This window comes from Setaria italica, chromosome VIII (assembly GCF_000263155.2).
Source record: "Setaria italica strain Yugu1 chromosome VIII, Setaria_italica_v2.0, whole genome shotgun sequence".
Classification (NCBI taxonomy): Eukaryota; Viridiplantae; Streptophyta; class Magnoliopsida; order Poales; family Poaceae; genus Setaria; species Setaria italica.
This window is the reverse complement of record NC_028457.1, coordinates 28,278,377-28,297,583: the sequence shown is the minus strand read 5'-3', so window position 1 is coordinate 28,297,583 and position 19,207 is coordinate 28,278,377. Positions and strand designations below refer to the sequence as shown.

At 45.5% G+C, this 19,207-nt stretch overlaps 1 pseudogene; it reads left to right on the top strand.

Annotated features, from left to right (window-relative positions):
* The first annotated feature begins 17,000 nt into the window (after positions 1-17,000).
* LOC101771058 lies at positions 17,001-18,386 on the top strand (annotated as a pseudogene).
* Positions 18,387-19,207: the final 821 nt, after the last annotated feature.

Genomic DNA, 19,207 nt, shown 5'->3' with positions numbered 1-19,207 from the left:
GAATCCGTTGGGGTAAGCATTTCAGTGACGTTGAGGCACATTTTCCTTAATGTTTTGGCGAAGATAACGTTGAGGCCGCTCCCGCCGTCGATGAGTACTTTGGTTAACTTTGAACCTGCCACCACTGGATCCAAGACTAGTGGAAAACGACCGGGTTCTAAAAATTTTGTCCATTGATCTTTTCTACTGAAAGAAATTGGAACTTTCGACCACTTTAGCGGTGTGGGGTCCGTCGGCTCAATGGCCATGATCTCCCGGAGTACGAGTTTGTTAGCTCGCTTGGATGCAGTGCCGGGAATGCCGCCAAAAATGACGTTGACGGTTTTTGAAGCTGGTTGGAAATTGCCATCCTCATCTTCGTCGTTGCAGGCTTTGTTTTTGCCCTTATCTCTATTTTTGGCGTACTATTCAGGAGTTGGTGGTGCGGGTAAGTCTTGCATGACTCGGCGCATGCTGTAACAATCTATTGCGGAGTGCTTGCTAGTCGGGTGCCATGGGCACTGCTCTTTGAGTAGCTCCATGAAGGTTGGTCCGTCGTCGTTTCTGCGATGTCCCTTTTTTCCGGAGCTGGTCATGGCAGCAACGGTGTTGTCGGGCTTCCTTTTGCGATTGTGGTTACCTGGATAGGAGTTCCGAGCATCGTTATGCTGAGTTTTATCTGGTTCATTGTTGTTGATGTTGTCACGTCCGCGGTTACGGTGGGAACCGAACCGTTCTCGTTCTTTGTCTTCTTCATCGGCCCACTGTTGCACCATGAGTTTGAGTTCTTTGACATCGGCTGGTCGTCGGTGACCAAAGTCTTGGTATGTTCCTCGATCATAGAGTCCATTTTGGAAGCACTCAATGATGTCTGCTTCGGAGATGTCCACTATGGTAGCCTTCTTTTTGAAGAACCGTCGCAGATAGTCGCGCAGGGTCTCGCCTTCTTTCTGCTTAATTTGTCTTAAGTCGATCTTGTTGCCTGGTCTAGCCATGGAGCCGGCGAAGTTTTTGGTAAAAGCCTTGTCAAGTCTGCCCAAGAGTCAATGGACTTGGGTTTGAGTGACTCGAGCCAAGTCAATGGTGCACGTTCCATGCATATGGGGAAATGAATGACTATGGTGTCGTTGTTACCCCCGGCTGCTTGGACGGCTAGCGAGTAACAGCGTAGCCATTGAACTGGGTCTTGCTTGCCGTCGTACTTGGTAATGCCGGTTGGTTTGAACTTTTCGGGTAATTTTGTTTTCATTACCCGGTTTGTGAAAGCAGGAAAGTGGTTGTAGCTGTCAACTTCTTGTTCGCGCCGACTGTTGAGGATTTCTCGTAGATCGCTGAAGTTGGATATCTCGCGGATCTTTCGGGTAGGGCGAATACTTTTAACCGAGTTGGTGCAGCTGACTTCACCCACATCCTTCTGTTGAGTAGGAGCTTTATGCTTGCTTGGACCTTGGCTGTGTTGCCGGGGTTGGTTGACTGCATCATCATTTCGCGGGGTGACATTTTTCTCTGCAGCCCCCCTGCTTCCGTCTTGATGCGATGTAATGCGAGGAACGGACGGGCTTGGTGATTCTTTGTCAAGTAGCTTGTAAGCTTGCTTCGCGAGTTGTGCGATTAGTGCATTGCCACGCTGCACGAGTTGAGCTGTGGCTGCGTTATCCTTATCTTGAGGCATCAATGTCGTTAAAAGGTTGATTGAAGCAATAGCCGCGAGTGGAGTATTGTGCTCCTGAGCCTGGACTGCGTTGAAAGCCCGTTCAAGATTTGTAATAGGCATATTTGTAGCCATCGACTGTCGTCGCTCAGCTCGAGTGGCATTGCGCGCCCTTCGTTGGTTGCGTTGTTCGGGAGTTTCATTGTCGGCTGTAGACTCATCTTCAAAGATGTTGTCGACTTGTGCTAGTCGCCTGGGGGTTCTATTCTGGCTAGTACCCGGATTGTTATTCTGAGTAATAACAAGTATCTCCCTATCCGGGTAGTAGCTTCCGGAACTTGATGTAACAATCTCTGTATAGCTTTCTTCGTGGTTGGACGTAAGTGGAACGCCTTCTTGATATGGCAGGTTGTCTATATGGGCGATGAAGCGCGAGTCGTAGTCACGGTCGAGAAAAAATGGTCGCAATCCCGGCCAGTGGACGAATCTGCCTTGTGGTGTCGAAGTTATTACCAACCCTTGGGTTGGGCCAGATAATGGTATCTCTGGTGAGTAGGATGAGTCGGAGTCAACGTCCTCGTCCTGCCCGAGTTCAACTCGGGTTCGAGCAAGAAAACCTTGGTAGACTTTTGTCGCGTTGCGGAGTCCGTGCGGGAACCGCTTTGAAGTCGAGACTGATTTGGATGCTGACTGGGGCCGCCGAATCCGAAGCGAGTCCAACCCTGAGTCCAGGGGTCGGCTGAGCCCGACCCTTTGAGGGAGTAGCTCCACCTCGCCCGACCCCGAGTCCTGGGTTCGGGAGCGCCGGACCCTTCGGAGGAGTAGTTCCGCCTCGCCCGACCCCGAGTGAGGCTCCGCTTCGCCCGACCCTGAATCCTGGGGTCGGCAGAGCCCGACCCTTTGGAAGGGTAGCTCCGCCTCGCCCGACCCCGAGTGAGGCTCCACTTCGCCCGACCCTGAGTCCTGGGGTCGGCTGAGCCCGACCCCTGAGCGGGGAAACGGAGTAGTCCGAGGGGAAGTGGGATTCGACGCGTAGTCAAACTCGAACTCGTTGACTTTGAAACCATGATTTTTTCTGGTCAATTCTTCTGGTTTCTTCTTCTGAGTGTCGACGATCTAGCGCCGGAACGATCCCGAGCCTTCGGCGACGCAGAGCCAGGATCCAAAAACGAAGGTGGCGCCAGCTTCGATGAAGAAGACGGGCCTGATGATGACTTTCGCCATTGAGTGCGTGCTGAGAAACTTGACGAGTCCCCCTACCTGGCGCGCTAGCTGTCAGTGTTTTAGACCGGCAACCCGCCTAGGGGTACCCTAGGCGGTGTTTTATGCGGTAAGGGTCGTCGAGAATCAAGGAATCAATGGTGACGCAAGGAAGATGATTTAGACAGGTTCGGGCCGCTAGATCGCGTAATACCCTACGTCCTGTGTGTTGGTTTGTATTGATGTATGTTCTGGTCTTGAGAGAGATGTGTTTGAGGGGGGTCCCTGCCCGGCCTTATATACCCGGGAGGGCAGGGTTACAAGTCTGAGTCCTAGTCGGGTACTATTATAGAGTTCTACTCGGTATTGGCCCGAGTAGTTTTTCCATAGACATACAAGACTAGTCCGAAAAGGATACGCCTATCCTTGTTCTGATCTTGTCTGAGTATGTCCCTTAGTGGGCCGTCCAAGGCCTACTTGTGGGCATGGGGAGCATGCTCGACACGGACTGATCGCACAACTCGCGGAGCAAGCCTACAAGTTACTCGACAAAGAATCGCCGATTCCATCTGTTCCTCGCATCAAAGCTCACCAAGAAGGCAGCCGGGGAGCTGCAGACAACAACAATGCCCCAAGAAACGGCAATGAAGTTGTCAACCAATCTCGGCAGCACAGCCAAGGTCCAAGCAAGCACAAGGCCCCAGCTCGCCACAAGGATGTTGGAGAGGTCAGCTGCACCAACTCGGTTCAAAGTATTCGCCCTACTCGGAAGAACCACAAAGTGTCCAACTTTAGTGATCTGCGAGAAATTCTCAACAGTCGGCGCGAGCGAGAAGTCGACAGCTACAATAGCTTTCCTGCTTTCACAAACTGGGTAATGAAAATAAAACTACCCGAGAAGTTCAAGCCAACTGGAATCACCAAGTATGATGGCAAACAAGACCCAATTCAATGGCTATGATATTACTCGCTAGCCATCCAAGCAGCTGGGGGCAATAACGACACCAAAGTTATCCACTTCCCCATATGCATGGCCCGCACCGCTAACCTGGCTTGAGTCACTCAAACCCAAGTCCATTGACTCCTAGGTAGACTTGACAAAGGCTTTCACCAACAACTTCGCCGGCTCAATGGCCAGACCAGGCAACAAGATTGACTTAAGTCAAATCAAGCAAAAAGAAGGTGAGACCTTACGCGACTATTTGCGACACTTTTTCGAATAGAAGGCTACCATAGTTGACATCTCAGAAACAGACGTCATTGAGTGCTTCCAGAATGGACTCTACGATCGACGAACATACCAAGACTTCGGTCGCCGACGACCGGCTAATGTCAAAAACCTCAAGGTCATGGTGCAGCAGTGGGCAGATGAAGAAGACAAAGAGCGAGAACGGTTCGGCTCCCACCGTAACCGTGGACGCGACAACAACAACAACAATGACCAAGATAGAACTCGACACAATGATACTCGAAACAACTATTCGAGTAATAACAACCGCAAAAGGAAGCCCGACAACACCGTTGCCGCCATAACCAACTCTGGGAAAATGGGACCCCATAAAAACAATGAAGGGCCAACCTTCACTGAACTACTCAAAAAGCAATGCCCATGGCACCCGACTAGCAAGCACTCAGCAATAGACTGCTACAGCATGCGCCGAGTCATGCAAGACTTACCCGCACCACCACCCCCTGAAGAGTACACCAAGAAAAAAGATAAGAGCAAGAACAAAGCTCACAACGACGAAGATGAAGAAGGCGACTTCCAGACCGCCTCAAAAACCGTCAACATCATCTTCGGCGGTATTCCAGGCACCGCATCCAAGCGAGCCAACAAACTCGTACTCAGGGAGATCATGGCCATTGAACCGACGGAGCCAACACCATTAAAATGGTCCAAAGTGCCCATTTCTTTTAGCAGAAAAGACCAATGGACCAAGTTCTCGGAACTAGGCCGTTTTCCCCTAGTACTCGATCCAGTTGTGGCAGGCTCAAAGTTAACCAAAGTACTCATCGACGGCGGAAGTGGACTCAACGTTATCTTCGCCAAGACATTGAGGAAGATGTGCCTCGACATCACTGAAATGCTTACTCCAAAAGATTCACCTTTCTACGGCATCGTGCCCAGAAATACGGCTATACCACTAGGACAAGTTGTCCTTCCAGTTACCTTTGGAACTAAGGAACATTACCGTACCGAGTACACCAGATTTGAAGTCGCCGACTTCGAGACATCTTACCATGCTTCAGAAGGCCAGCACTCGCCAAGTTCATGGCCATACCACATTATGTTTACCTGGTACTCAAAGTGCCAGGCCCCAAGGGAGAACTCACGCTGCGAGGAGATCTACGGTGATCCTACGAATGCGACACTGAAGTCGTGGAAATTGCTGCGACTGCTCAAGCACCTAGTCCCATGCAACAAGTCTTCACAGCTTCAAAGAAGCTCCACCCAACCGAACTAGAGATCCCAGAAAATAAGTCGGGGTCCACAAAGGTGAAACCCGCCAGTGAGCAAGACTTCAAAGCAATCGACCTCCAGACGGGTGATCCTTCCAAGACAGCCCTGATCGGAACAGGGCTAGATCCTAAATAGGAATCCATGCTCGTCAGCTTCCTTTGGGCTAACCACGATATCTTCGCTTGGAAACCGGCTGACATGTCAGGTGTGCCCAAGGAGCTGATTGAGCATTCTCTCAACGTCGATCCCAAAGCTACTCCAAAACGGCAACAACTTCGCCGGTTCGCTCAAGACAGACAAGAAGCAATAAAAAAAGAGTTAGCCAAGCTACTCGCAGCAGGGTTCATCAAATAAGTCTTTCACACTGACTGGCTTGCCAACCACGTGCTCGTTCGTAAGAAAAACAACGAGTGGAGAATGTGTGTCGACTATACCGACCTCAATAAACACTGCCCAAAAGACCCTTTCGGGCTACCCAAGATCGATCAAGTGGTTGACTCCACCGCTGGATGCGCTTTACTATGCTTTCTCGACTGCTACTCTGGCTATCATCAGATAAGCCTCAAAGAGGAAGATCAAGCTAAAAAAGCGTTCATCATGCCTTTCGAAGCTTTCTGCTAAAAAACAATGTCCTTCGGACTAAAAAATGCAGGGGCAACTTATCAAAGGGCCATACAGATGTGCTTCGAGAAGGAACTTCACCGCAATGTTGAAGCTTATGTCGACAACGTAGTCGTCAAAACAAGAAACCGGGAGGAACTCATTGCTGACTTGGAGGAAACTTTCTCTAGTCTACGCGCTTTCTGATGGAAGCTCAATCCTACTAAGTGCGTCTTTGGAGTACCTTCCGGCAAACTACTCGGGTTCATCATTAGCCATCACGGCATTGAGGCCAACCCGGAAAAAATATCTACCATGACAAACATGAAGGCACCAACTAGCATTAAGGATGTGCAGAAACTCACAGGCTGCATGGCTGCTCTCAACCGGTTCATCTCGAGACTTGGAGAACTGGGACTACCCTTCTTCAAGCTTCTCAAACGCCAGGACAAGTTCAAATGGACGGAAGAGGCAGACAAGGCACTAACACAACTCAAAGACTTTCTATCAAAGCCTCCTGTACTCACCGCTTCGACTCCGAACAAAGACTTGCTCCTATACATCTCAGCTACTACTCATGTCGTCAGCATGGCAATAGTAGTCGAACAGTCTGAACCGGGCCACGCTTACAAGGTCCAACGACCTGTCTACTTCGTCAGCGAAGTACTCTCGGACTCCAAAACTCGGTATTCACCGATACAAAATCTCTTATACGCAATTTTGCTCACTTCCTGGAAACTGCGCCATTACTTCCAAGAGCACAACATCACAGTCATCTCCGACTTCCCGCTCTGCGAAATTCTCCACAACAGAGATGCCACGGGTAGAATCTCCAAATGGGCAGTCGAACTCGGAGCTCTCACCTTGGACTTCAAGCCAAGGACAGCTATATAATCCCAAGCTTTGGTCGACTTTGTAGCTGAATGGACTGAAAATCAAGTACCAACACCAGTCGAACAGCCAAAACACTGGGTAATGTACTTTGACGTGTCCCTCAGACTTGAAGGGGCCGGCGCGGGCGTATTACTCATTGCCCCAGGGGAGACCAGCTCAAGTACATACTGCAAATTTTCTGGGAAGCATCTAATAACGAAGCCGAGTACGAAGCACTACTTCATCGCCTTCGCCTTGCAATCTCCCTCGGCATCAAACGACTACTGGTGTATGGTGATTCTCTAGTCGTTATAAATCAGGTCAATGATGAGTGGGACTGGAACAAGGACAACATGGATGCTTACTGCAAAGAAGTCCGTAAACTAGAAAATAAGTTCTCAGGCTTGGAATTTCATCACATCGTCCGCGACAACAACGTTGCTGCCGACGTCTTATCCAAAATGGGCTCAACTCATGCAGAGGTTCCAGCAGGAATTTTCGTACACGAACTGCGCAAGCCGTCCATATCTGACCAAGTCATACCGCCAGCGGTCCCAACTGCTGACGTCTCTCGTGAAATCATGATGATAGAAGTTGACTGGAGGACACCCTTCATCGACTACATCAAAGATCACCAGTTACCATCCGACAAAAATAAGGCTGAGCAAATCTCCCAGCGAGTAAAAAATTACGTTCTAGTCGGAGACAAGCTCTACAGAAAAGGTGCATCGTCTGGGTTTCTCATGAAGTGCGTTACCAGAGAAGACGGCCAAGAAATCTTAGAGGAAATTCACAGAGGAATCTGTGGCAACCACGCCTTCTCGAGGACACTAGTTGGCAAGGCTTTCAGAGCAGGCTTCTACTGGCTGATGGCTTTGGCTGACGCTAAATAACTCCAGTTCATCAATACAAACCAACACACAAGACGTAGGGTATTACGCGATCTAGCGGCCTGAACCTGTCTAAATCGTGTTCCTTGCGTCACCATTGATTCCTTGATTCTCGACGATCCTCACTGCACAAAAGACCACCTAGGGTACCCCTAGGCGGGTTGCCGGTCTAAAATACCGACAGTATCTACTTAGAAGATGGTCAAAAGAAGTGACTATAATGATACCGGAACGCCTCTCGGGTACAGAACCAGCATTTGGTGTCCCAACCAAAAACAAGCTAAGGTACAATGCATTGTGCAAAAAAATGATGTCACTAGCAGCTGAAGCTTGTTTGGGTCCTGAAAAGTACATTGTAGCTTCAGTTTGGATAGATACATTGGTACAAGCAATCAGGACAGCAAGGGGGTCACAAGAAATGCAACAAGAGGAAGCGTCCAATGTTGCAACAGGTCCATAGTCCAAAACTCCTGCTGTCATGGTAAAGAATCCAACAAGAACAAAAAGTAAAGGGAGACCAAAGGAGAAGGTGGAAAGGTTCAAGTCAGTAGTGGCACAAGCTAAGGAAAAAGCAATCAAAAAGAAGGCAAAAGGAAAGAAGACGGTCGAAAAAATCCCACCATGCTCATATTGCTTTGAAGATGGTCATAGTGGACAGACTTGCGCGTACATGGCCAAGGCAGAGGCACTTGCAAAGGATCTCAAAGAAATGGAGTTGAAGCTCTGAATTTTTAATTATTCTTTTATTATAATGAGCTGAAACATGTATTAGAAAGTACTGCAACATTTCATTTTATGAACTGCAACATTATGTCTCATTTATACTAAAAAAATTTTGTTGATGCTGTTGTTATTCCCATGTATGAGATTGAGCCTTGTGGTATTGGTATTAGGCCATGAGCTAGAGATGAATTAAACTGCATGTTGTGTGGCATCAAAAAAAACATGTGATGTATCATTGCGACAGTTGATGTTGCAAGTTCAGTAGTTTGGTGTTTCAAATGTTGTGAACCCTTGTTGCAAAATAGAAATGGCGCGACAACATTATTGCAACATGGTTCAGTAGTGTTTGCAACATTAAAATTATAGTATAGCAACATTGATAAAAAAAATATTGTACTACACCAATTGAAGATATAAAACAAGGAAGAAGACATGAAAAAAAAGATTTATACTATATGTTGCAAAAGTAAGTTAATGATGTTTCATCAGTTATCCATGCATGTTGCAGACAAGAAAATAAAAGCCAACATTTCTACAACATAGTAAAGCAGAATTCGCAACATATAAAGTGCACTATGGCAACATATAAAAAAACTAAGCTGTGGTAAAATAATTGTTGACCACATTTGCACAAAGAAATAGATTTAATAAACTGATATATGAAGCCAAAGGATTGCAACACTTGAATACACTGTTTGAGACAAAGGACATACAAATATCTCAATGTTGTATCCCACAATCCTGAATACTCCATACATCCACATTTCTAAGATGATTGTTACAGTGTCAATCGTATAAAACTGCTAGCTATATACAGAGACCTAAACTCCTATATTGCACAACAAAACATGATGTCACTACTTCTGGTTGCAATACTTTTCAACAAACTTGCTTGTTAGGATATCATTTCTTGGAGAAAGTAGGGGAATGCCTACAGCTAATTTCCTACAGTTTGCAATCATGTGCTAAAAAGGGAAAAAGAAAACAGAATTAGGTACCAAAAAGATTGCAGAAGTAACATCATGTATTTGGGTAAAAGAATTAGGTAGCCACATTGCAAAAAGATATACTGGCTCAAATGTGATGTCCTCCTTCTCCCCATTCCAAGACTCCATATATAGCATTGTGTATAACCCACAATCATGCCTAGAAACAAAAAGAATTGGGTTATCAAAAGAAACATGGTGAGAAAAGATGAAAAAACTGCATGAATAATTATTTATGTAAGCACATGAATGATGAAAAACTTACAAAGATTTTTGATGCGGGTAGTCCGTGGGATATTTCCAATCAAACAGGAAGATGTCTTTGTTTAGCACCCCAGCTTGTATACATGCTTTTGAAAAATTGGTGACCTAACAATAGAACCAAATGTTACGTTATATATATTTGTTTGCAACATCTTTTCATATTATACTATTGAAACATTTCAAATCAGCAGCTGCCACAATGATAATTAACTATTCAAACATTGCAAAATTAAAAGGTTAATTGTATGTTACAATCTACAACATCTATAGTTCTGCAACATCGCAAATCATCAGGTGCAACATTGATTTTCCATTATTGACACACCATAAAATGAAAAGGCATCAAGTAATAGAGGCTATTAATTACAAAAAAAAGAGATGTAAGTTTGAGAGTACTGACCAAATTCTTGGCAGAAACAAAACATTTCGTATCACGAGATCCCCTAAGAGAATTGAACCAGCAAATTTCCTTTAGAAACATGTTGACACTGACAAGTACCCAATGCCCTTCTTCAACAATAGGGGAAAACAACTACAAAAAAAGTATATAAGAATAAAAGAACGGGAAATGAAAGACAACTTAATTGTGCAACACGGTACCAGATCCATTTTTGAGAGATCCCAAGACTTGTTCAACTTTGTCAAAGCCGTGTTCTAGCTGTCTTGTATGAAGTTATCAGGTTCAATTTTTAGCTTGTCCTTGAAAAAAAGATAGAAACTATAAAAATGAATGCAGGGGCACATAAGATGGTAATAAAAAATTGTAAAATAGAATTCAAATCTTACAGTGAGAACAGTAGATAAAGCAAATTTCTTAATGATGTTATTGTTCTTCTCACGCAATTCAGCTTCTTCAATGTTGAATTCATAGGACCATAAAGCCATCACATGGTTATTAATTTCCCCCCTTTGCTTGAAGGATCCATAGAATTCATCATAAGTAACATGGAAGCCATCAATTCGAACAAATGGTGGGCTGGGATAAAAAATACTAAATTAGGATTTGAAACATCTAACTAGACCTACTGAAACATCTGAAACATACAGAAGGAACATTGGGGGAAAAATGAACTGTTGTAACATGAGTACTACATACTTGAAACATCTAACTACTCCTAATGAAACATGTGAAACATACAGAAGGAACATTGGGGGAAAAATGAACTGCTGTAACATGAGTACTACATACTTGAAACATCTAACTACTCCTAATTAAACATGTGAAACATACAGAAGGAATATTGGGGGGAAAATGAACTGCTGTAACATGAGTACTACATACTTGAAACATCTAACTACTCCTAACGAAACATGTGAAACATACGTAAGGAACATTGGGAAAAAAAATTGAACTACTGTAACATGAGTACTACATACTTGAAACATCTAACTAGACCTACTGAAACATGTGAAACATACAGAAGGAACATCGAGAAAGACATAAAGAGTTGCTCACGGTTCTTCTTGTTCATCATTATTCGCATTTGTATTGATTGGCACTTTCTTCATTATCCTCTTGCTGAGATACTTGTTATATGCAGTAACAATTTCATCATCTAACATAATTCTCTTCAATTTCTTTCCTTGGTTCAGATGGATGGCAGCCCTTTTCCTCCTATTTTTCTTGTCAAATGTACTTGACCCAGGCTTGTTAACAATAGTCTCATCAATGGTGAGATCAGCTGCAAACACAAGAATAACAAAATACTCAAATACGTGTAAGAAAAGAGGATTGAAAATGGAGACAAAAAATATAAAAAAAGTCACCCAAAGTAGATGCTGCTGCCGCTGGGGTCAAACAATCTGTTTCAATTCCTTGGCTAGAAAAGAGATCAAATGAAGGGATGTCATCAAGATAACTTGAATCGTTGCTTCTCTTGTCAACAGGTGAACCAGCAGCACTGGTGGGGGCTCCTAAAGTGCTAGTTGATGCATCTGTTGTGGCAACAGCATTGGAAGTTTGCCCATCTGAACCACCACACATGGAAGGAGCTGCTGCATCAACATTAAAGGTGGAAACCCCTGCTTCAACACCATCATTCCTCGCCATGTTAGCTAGATCTGCCATCTTGCCCAACATTTCAATGTGACGCCTCCTCCACATAGCCATGACCTTATCTTTAATTTGTGCACTGATGGTTGTAGAGATAGCATCGGCAAGTTGGAGAACATCTTGCTCCACAAGTTTCGAGTAATGAGAAGCAATATTCTGATACTCGAGAGGGATCTATTATCTAGAATTATAAAATAAATAAAAGAGTATTAGCAAGAAGTGTATTGGGACATTGCAACATGATGGGATGAAACTAAAAATATGAAAAACACAGAAAGTTAACATGCAACACCATAAGAATGTGTACTGAAACATTAGTGAAAACATGCTGAAACATATCATATTTTGTGAAACAGATGTATTTTTCTGCAACACCTATTTGTTGATTCTGAAACATTAAAGAACTACTACAACAACACAAATTTAAATGAAACCAAACTATGGGTCCAGAATTCATGTTAATCATATTGAAGGAGACATAAGTTTATTGCAACACTTATATTATATTGTTGCAACACTAAAGATATACTACAACAACATTAAAAGTGTTTGAGCATAGAATGACTTGCAACACAGAGTATAATAAGATGACACAATCAGAAACTGAAAATGTAACATATTTTTTTCACCTGATGAGGAAGATTGTTACTGGATGGTAGGTGATGCAGCCATTCATCTAAAGAGCTGACAGCAGGGATTTCCTCAGTGGCAGCTAGGTCAGGGACTTCCTCAGTGGCAGCAGGAGCAGGAATTTCAACAGCAGGGGCAGGGTGTTCTTGTACAATTGTGGCAGCACCATAAGGAGTACGGTAGAAGTCGCGAAACTGATCATGAAAAGAAGCATGAAAATTTTGAAGAAGGCAAAAAGCAATGAAAAAGAAGGCAAAAGAAATGAAGAAAAGATTATGAAAAGAACATACAGGGAGTTTTCCAAATGTATTGCCCAATGCCAACCTGTTTTTATCAACTGCCAAGATAAAATCAAAGTCTATGTTTGAAACATTGCAGATACGAGGCAGGTTGTAATTCAATTGATGGCCTCCTCGATCAGTTGGCAAATCAAGATGGTCCATGTAAGCAATCTGAAATTTGATAAGATGGTCCTTGTAAGAGATAATATAAGAATATGATCATAGAATTATTGAATGGGCAGGAAAAAAGAACTTAGAATGTTGAAAGAAAGGCATTAAATAATCATACCGCTAGAATAATTAGACAAGATCCCATCTGGTGGTCTTTGTCAAGCCTATCAGGAGTAAATTTATGGTACTTCTTCACTTCATTCATCAGCTCATCCAACACATGCCCCACCCAATTAAAGGTGCTGATTTCAGAAATATCAATTAGACTATGAAGATATTTGAGGCTAACATAGTTGCCTGTTCCTGGAGTGTAGATAGTCCCTAGAGCCAACAGAGAAAAAGCCCTCACAAAGGAATCCCTGTCCTTGCTAGATTGCACAATCTCTTTACACTTTGCAATTTTAGCTCTATCACCATCCTTGTAGACTTCCCGAAGTTTCTTGACATCTTCCGAGTCACCAGATAACCTCAAAGGAATGATGCCATTTTGAAGCCCAAGAATTTTGCAAACAAGGTCACGGTTGAATACAATGACCTTGTTCCTGTATCTAAACTCCCGGAGCAAAGGGTCCACATGTTTAAGCATCCATTTTACAAGCTTCACTGGCAATGAAAACTCAGCCAACGTCAATAGAGCACCAAAGCCAGCTTCATTGATCCACTGCTTCTGATGATCCTCAAGATTAGGAAGTAGGTCGCGAATTCTATGAACTGAGAATCTAGTCTTGAAGTGTTCCTCCTCTTTTCTTAATTGCACCTTAACTGCTAACAATAAATAAAAACAAAGTATCAGCCGTAGAATGAAAAATAAGATGAAAAAAAGATAGCAAGGAAATGAAAAAATGTATAATTGAACGGTACATGAAAATTTAATGTTTCAGGATCTAAAAATTCTTTAAAACATCACTATTCAGCAAGTGCCACATTGATATTAAATTAATGAAACATTTCAAAATGAATATGTTAACTGATTGATACAACATATAACCTGTACAGATATCCAACATTTCAAAAAAGCAGGTGCAACATTGATAACTAATTAATGAAACATCTCAGAATTAAAAAAGGTGAACTCAATGTTATACTCTAAACTTTTGCAACATCTCAAAAAAGCTGGTGCAACATTGATAACTAATTAATGAAACACATCAGAATCAAAAAGGTGAACTGAATGTTATACTCTAAACATCCTCTAAATTATTGCAACATCAAAGTAAAGCAGGAGCAACATTTATAAATAATTAATAAAACAACTGAGAATTAAAAAGGTGAACTGAATGTTAACATCTAAACATCATCCAAACTATTGCAACATATCAAAAAATCTGTAGCAACATTGATAAGTAATTGATGAAACATCTCAAAATAAAATGGTAACATGAATGTTATCATCTAAAACTTTGCAACATCTCAACTGATCAATAGTGTTGACATGTAACCCTAACACAGGATATGCTAGTTCAAAAATCCTAAAACACTAAACGGGTGAACCCTAAACACTAAACAAAATGAAATCCTAACCAAAATCCACACAAAAACACCGAAACGGAATTAAAACACTCACTCGCGTGGTTGTTCTCGTTGTCCTGAACGCAATTGGGGGAACGATTTACTTCACGCAGATTTGGCGGAGCAGCAGCGGGGTCCAAACCAAGGGAAGACAAGAGGTGCCGGCGTGAGCGCGTGCGGGAGGAAACGCCAACATCGATGCTTGGCTCGCCGCAATTTACCTCCGAGGACGGACTTCAAAGCGGACGTGGCGACCGCATTGCCGGCGCGGAGGACCTGGACGGACTTCGAATAGGGTGGGGCGATCGCATTGCTGGCGAGGCGGATGAAGACCTGGTGATCCATCCCACCGGAGGCGAAGAAGGGAGCGCCGGCAAGACAGAAGAGGACTTGGGTGTCCCTCCCACCGAACATGGCGACCGCATCGCCAGAGCAACAACGGTAAAGTAATGGAACAAGGAAGGCAGAAATGCAGCAGTTGTCGGTTGGAGAAGGAAAAGGGGAAATAAATGAGCAAAGAAAGGGTGAAAGGGTAAGAAGGGAGCGGAGCCGTCGAATGTAGCGAACGGTGGAGGACGCGTCCGAAAAGGTGGATGGGCGTCCGGATGCCCTAATTATAGCATTTTCGTAAACATTATATAAACGGTATATGCTGAATGTGGAGGACAAAATTACTTTTTTCTCTATTGGATTTCATTTGTTTGGACAATTTACTCCTCTACGGGTTCATCCTTGGAATGTAAGAATCTTAAAATGTAGGAATAGGAAAAACATAGAAATAGAGTTGCATGACATTTGCAATCCTATAGGTTTCAAAAATGTAGAAAGTTTGTAATGCAATATAGGAAAAATAAAGAAAAGAGAACAAAGGAAAGTTGGCAAGAAGGTTGGACCTGATGTTAGATTTCCTCCAAAAATCTTATGGATTGAGCCATTCTATAGGAATTTTGAAAGATTGGTAGCCAGTCCTTTGTTCCAAAAGGTCAGGAAAAATTTCCTATAGGATTTAAATGTAATGACCTAGATTAAATAAGTCGAGTTTTAGTCTTAAGACAAGTCTCCTAGTCTTGTCAACTCAGCCTCCTTTAGCAATTCCGGCTAAGTCTAGAAATCAGCCCAACCTGACGCCTTAGAGCGGGTTTATCTTTGGAAAGTTGAGCAGAACATCAAGAAACCCCTTTATAGAAGTTGGAGAGCTAAGTTCCTACAACAACCTTGCTAATTGGACCTTGGTCCAATTCACCAGCCAAACTGTCGTTTTTCCCTAAGTCCCAGAAACCGGCGTCCCTCCAAACTTTGGAGCTTTGAATCTCCAAATCCACCATGTTTTTGAACTCGTTCAAATTACAAGAGTTGGACCTTGGTTTGTGTACTACAACTCTTGTAAAGGGAGACAACATGGCGTAGTTGAAAATCAGAAGATCAAGAGGCTGGAAGATGGGCCCAGCAAAGGATCTCGCGGATCCGTCGGCCAGACAGCGCCAGAGCATGCGTGCACTGCGCCTCAGAGAGCCGCCGCCGCGTGGTGTGACCTCGCTGGCGAGCACCGCCTCGCCCAGTTGCCGGCCGTGACAAGATGGGTCGACGCACTCGCTCCCCAGTCGCGCGCGATGATGACCTGCGGTCCTTTGCTCTGTCCCGTCTCGTCTCGCCCGAGGCCTCGCCGGCCACGCCAGGCACACTGCCCGCAGCTCCGCCGTCACCCCAGCCACTCTGCGATTGAAGACCGACCGCTGCCGTGCCGGTACCGCCTCGCCTCACGCGCGCATCCGCCTCACCCAGATCCCTGGCCGCGCGCCCCAACGCCTTCTGTCCCTCCCGTCACACCTCGGCCGCGCTGCCCACATGCGCGCGCCCCGCGATGCTGCCACCTCTGCCAACCGCCGCACAGGCAATGACAGCTCCTTCCCCCGCCTCGCCAGTAGCGTGCCCCGGCAGAGCCGCTAGTCCCGCGCATGCTCGCGTCACATCGCTTGCCCTGTCACCTCGCCTGCAGCGCCCTTTCCTGCAGTGCCCTCCCCTCTCTCCTGTCCGCCAATGGCGCCGCCGCCATCAACGGCCACGACCTCACACGTGCGCAGGCCTAGCAGATCCGCGTGCCCAGCAAACCCGCTTGCCCCCAGCCCCAAAATCCTTCCTGCCCAACCAGGGCAAGATTGCGTCCGAGCTCGCCAATGGAGACGCCGACCAATCGCCGCCGCGGCAGAGCACTCCTTTTCTCCCTCGATCTTATCCTCCCGCCGCTTGAGCTCATTTCTTTCCTCCGAGCACTTCCGCGCAGTTATAAAAGGGGTACCGAAGGCTCTTACCGGAGTTCCCTTCGCTACCACCGCCTTTGCCGCACTACTTGTTTGTTCGTCTCCACCGCACTCGCTGCCGCACACTCCTCTGCTTCGCGCTCAAGCGCCGCCGCCTGAGCTCTCTGTGGAGCTCCCCCTTCCGCCCAACCCCGCGCCTTGCCGACCTCACCAGCCGCTTTGCCATCCTCTCGCGCAGCTCTAAAGCTTGCTTGTTGTCCACCAGAAACACCACCGCTGCCGAAACGCCGTCGTTCCTTGTTCCGCGTCGGCTTGTTTCTTCCCGACCCCGAGACCTCGTCAGTAGGACCGGAGGTGAGCTGCCGACCCCCTTCCAGCTCGCCCGACCCTGTCCGCCTCACCCGAGTGTTGTCCGCCTCACCCGAGTGTTATCCGCCTCGCCCGAGGGCTCGGGTGTATCTTTTTCTTTTGACCATCGATGTCTCGGATGTGAGTCGGATCCATCTCCCTGCCTATTAGTACAAAATTCAGAACTATCGCACTTCTAGTTACTGGAAACCATACAGATAAACAAGAATTTGTTTCGGCAAATGTATCACATCAGTAAACAACGTTCAACAGCATAGTCAGAATGGTAGAACAGTTATTAATTGAACATGTTTTTGTTTGAACAAGTATCAGCTGCTAATATATGGTGCCTGGTTGAAGCCGATTGATTGATCTAGTTTGATGTCCTCTCTGCTTCAGGTCAGAACTATCAAGGTGACAAACATACCGCTCTCGGCCACCGCGGAGAACATGAAGGAGTTCTTCTCCTTCTCCGGGGAGATCGAGTTCGTCGAAATGCGAAGGTGTGCCCGGCCCCTGCTTAATTTGATCATTCCTTTTGCATCTCCCTGCCACTGCTCATGTTCTTGTTTCTTCTGTTCTAAACCTCTTGACAGGGACTCAGAGACTTCCCAGGTTGCATATGTCACATTCAAGGAGTTTCATGGAGCGGACACAGCTCTTCTCCTCTCCGTATGAAAATCGATATTTCGGTTTCAAATTCACCAATTTCCAAACTCCTCTCGGTTTCAAATTACAATCTTGAAATGCCAATGCATTAATTGTTGCAGGGATCAAGCATGTGTGGCGATCTTGCTGTGAATATCACACCGGTGGAAGACTATGAACTGCCACCGGCAGCCTACTCCAATACAGAAGTAATTAAGAGTCCACGTTTTTCAAATTCACTAACCTAAGCTGCGTGATTTTATGAAATTCAAGTATGCTTTCAAATTCAATTGACCTAATTTTTTAAAATTTGCTTTGGTAACAAAATTAAAGCAAGGACTCAGCTCGCCGGAACGCCGACCGGAGCGGCGGTGAGGAAGGCGGAGGAGGTGGTGAGCACGATGCTGGCGAGGGGCCTCGTGCGGAGCAAGGACGCGCTGCGGCGCGAGCAGTCCTTCGACGGGCGGCACCAGCAGCTGCTGTCGTCGGCGACGGCGCGCGTGGTGTCGCTGGACCGCCGCTCGGGCTCAGCGACAAGTTCAGCCTCGGCACGACGGTTGCCCGCGGCGCGGCGCGCGGCGTCGACGAGCGGTTCAACGTCACGGAGCGCGCCTGGGGGTGTTGGCCGCGGCAGGGGAGGTCGTCGCGGGGTCCCCCTACACGTCGCGCGGCGCCGCGTGGGTGTCAGCGGCGGTGGGCGCCGTCGCCAGGGCCGCGTCTGACGTCGGCACCATGACCGTCGAGAAGGTGGTGAGGGCCGAGGGGGAGGGCACGGCCGCGGATGGCGCCGGCAGCGGCGGCGCGCATCAACGTGCATGGCGCGCGTGCTCGGCAAGGAGATGGAGATGGCCAGTAGAATAAGGCAGCGTAGAAGTAAAAATGCAGTGGTAGCGGTAGCCGGGAATTTTGTTTTTCTCTCTTCTTGAGCGTTTGACTTAGTTTTATTTATATACACATCAATAATGCATAAAGTTTTTTGAAAATAAGATAAACTTCATGCATATCGATCAGCTATTGAAAAATAAACTTAATTCGGCTCGAGATTTTCAACTGCGCCTACCAGTGTTTTAGTGAAATTCAGGACCTCTATCGCACCCGAGTCTTTCAGATTTTCAAGCCATGACGCATCCATAACATGGTATCGCCATGATGATGCTGTCAACAGAGCAAGTATATGGTCGTCAAGTTTATTTTAGCGCATCACATATGCTTCAATCTAGGGCTCAGTTTTCTAGCAAGTGCTCAATTGCAAGCTATGACGAATTTTAAACAAAACTAAAGAAAATTTATCACCAAACTTAAATTCGTTTAAATTTTATGTTTTGATACTGCATTTTTTTACCGAAGTAGACAGGGGAAGCCGACCTATTTTTTTAATAACTTTTTTTATTTTCACCGTTTATCTTTGATTGGAAGTCAAATCATGTCTTGGATGTTACTCAGGTATTCTAAATCTTAGGCTTGAGACTCTTTCACGTTCCAATACTTTATTGATCACTATAATATAGAAAAGATCGAAGTACCCTATGCAACCCTCTGAGAACTATTTTGAGACAAGTTGAAATATAAAAAGTAGATATATTCTGTGAAGGATGAACATTTTATACCACTCTCAGAAAAAATCTGGAAGCGTAATTTGCAACATGCAATGCGACCTAATTAAGTCGGGCCGATTTGGATTC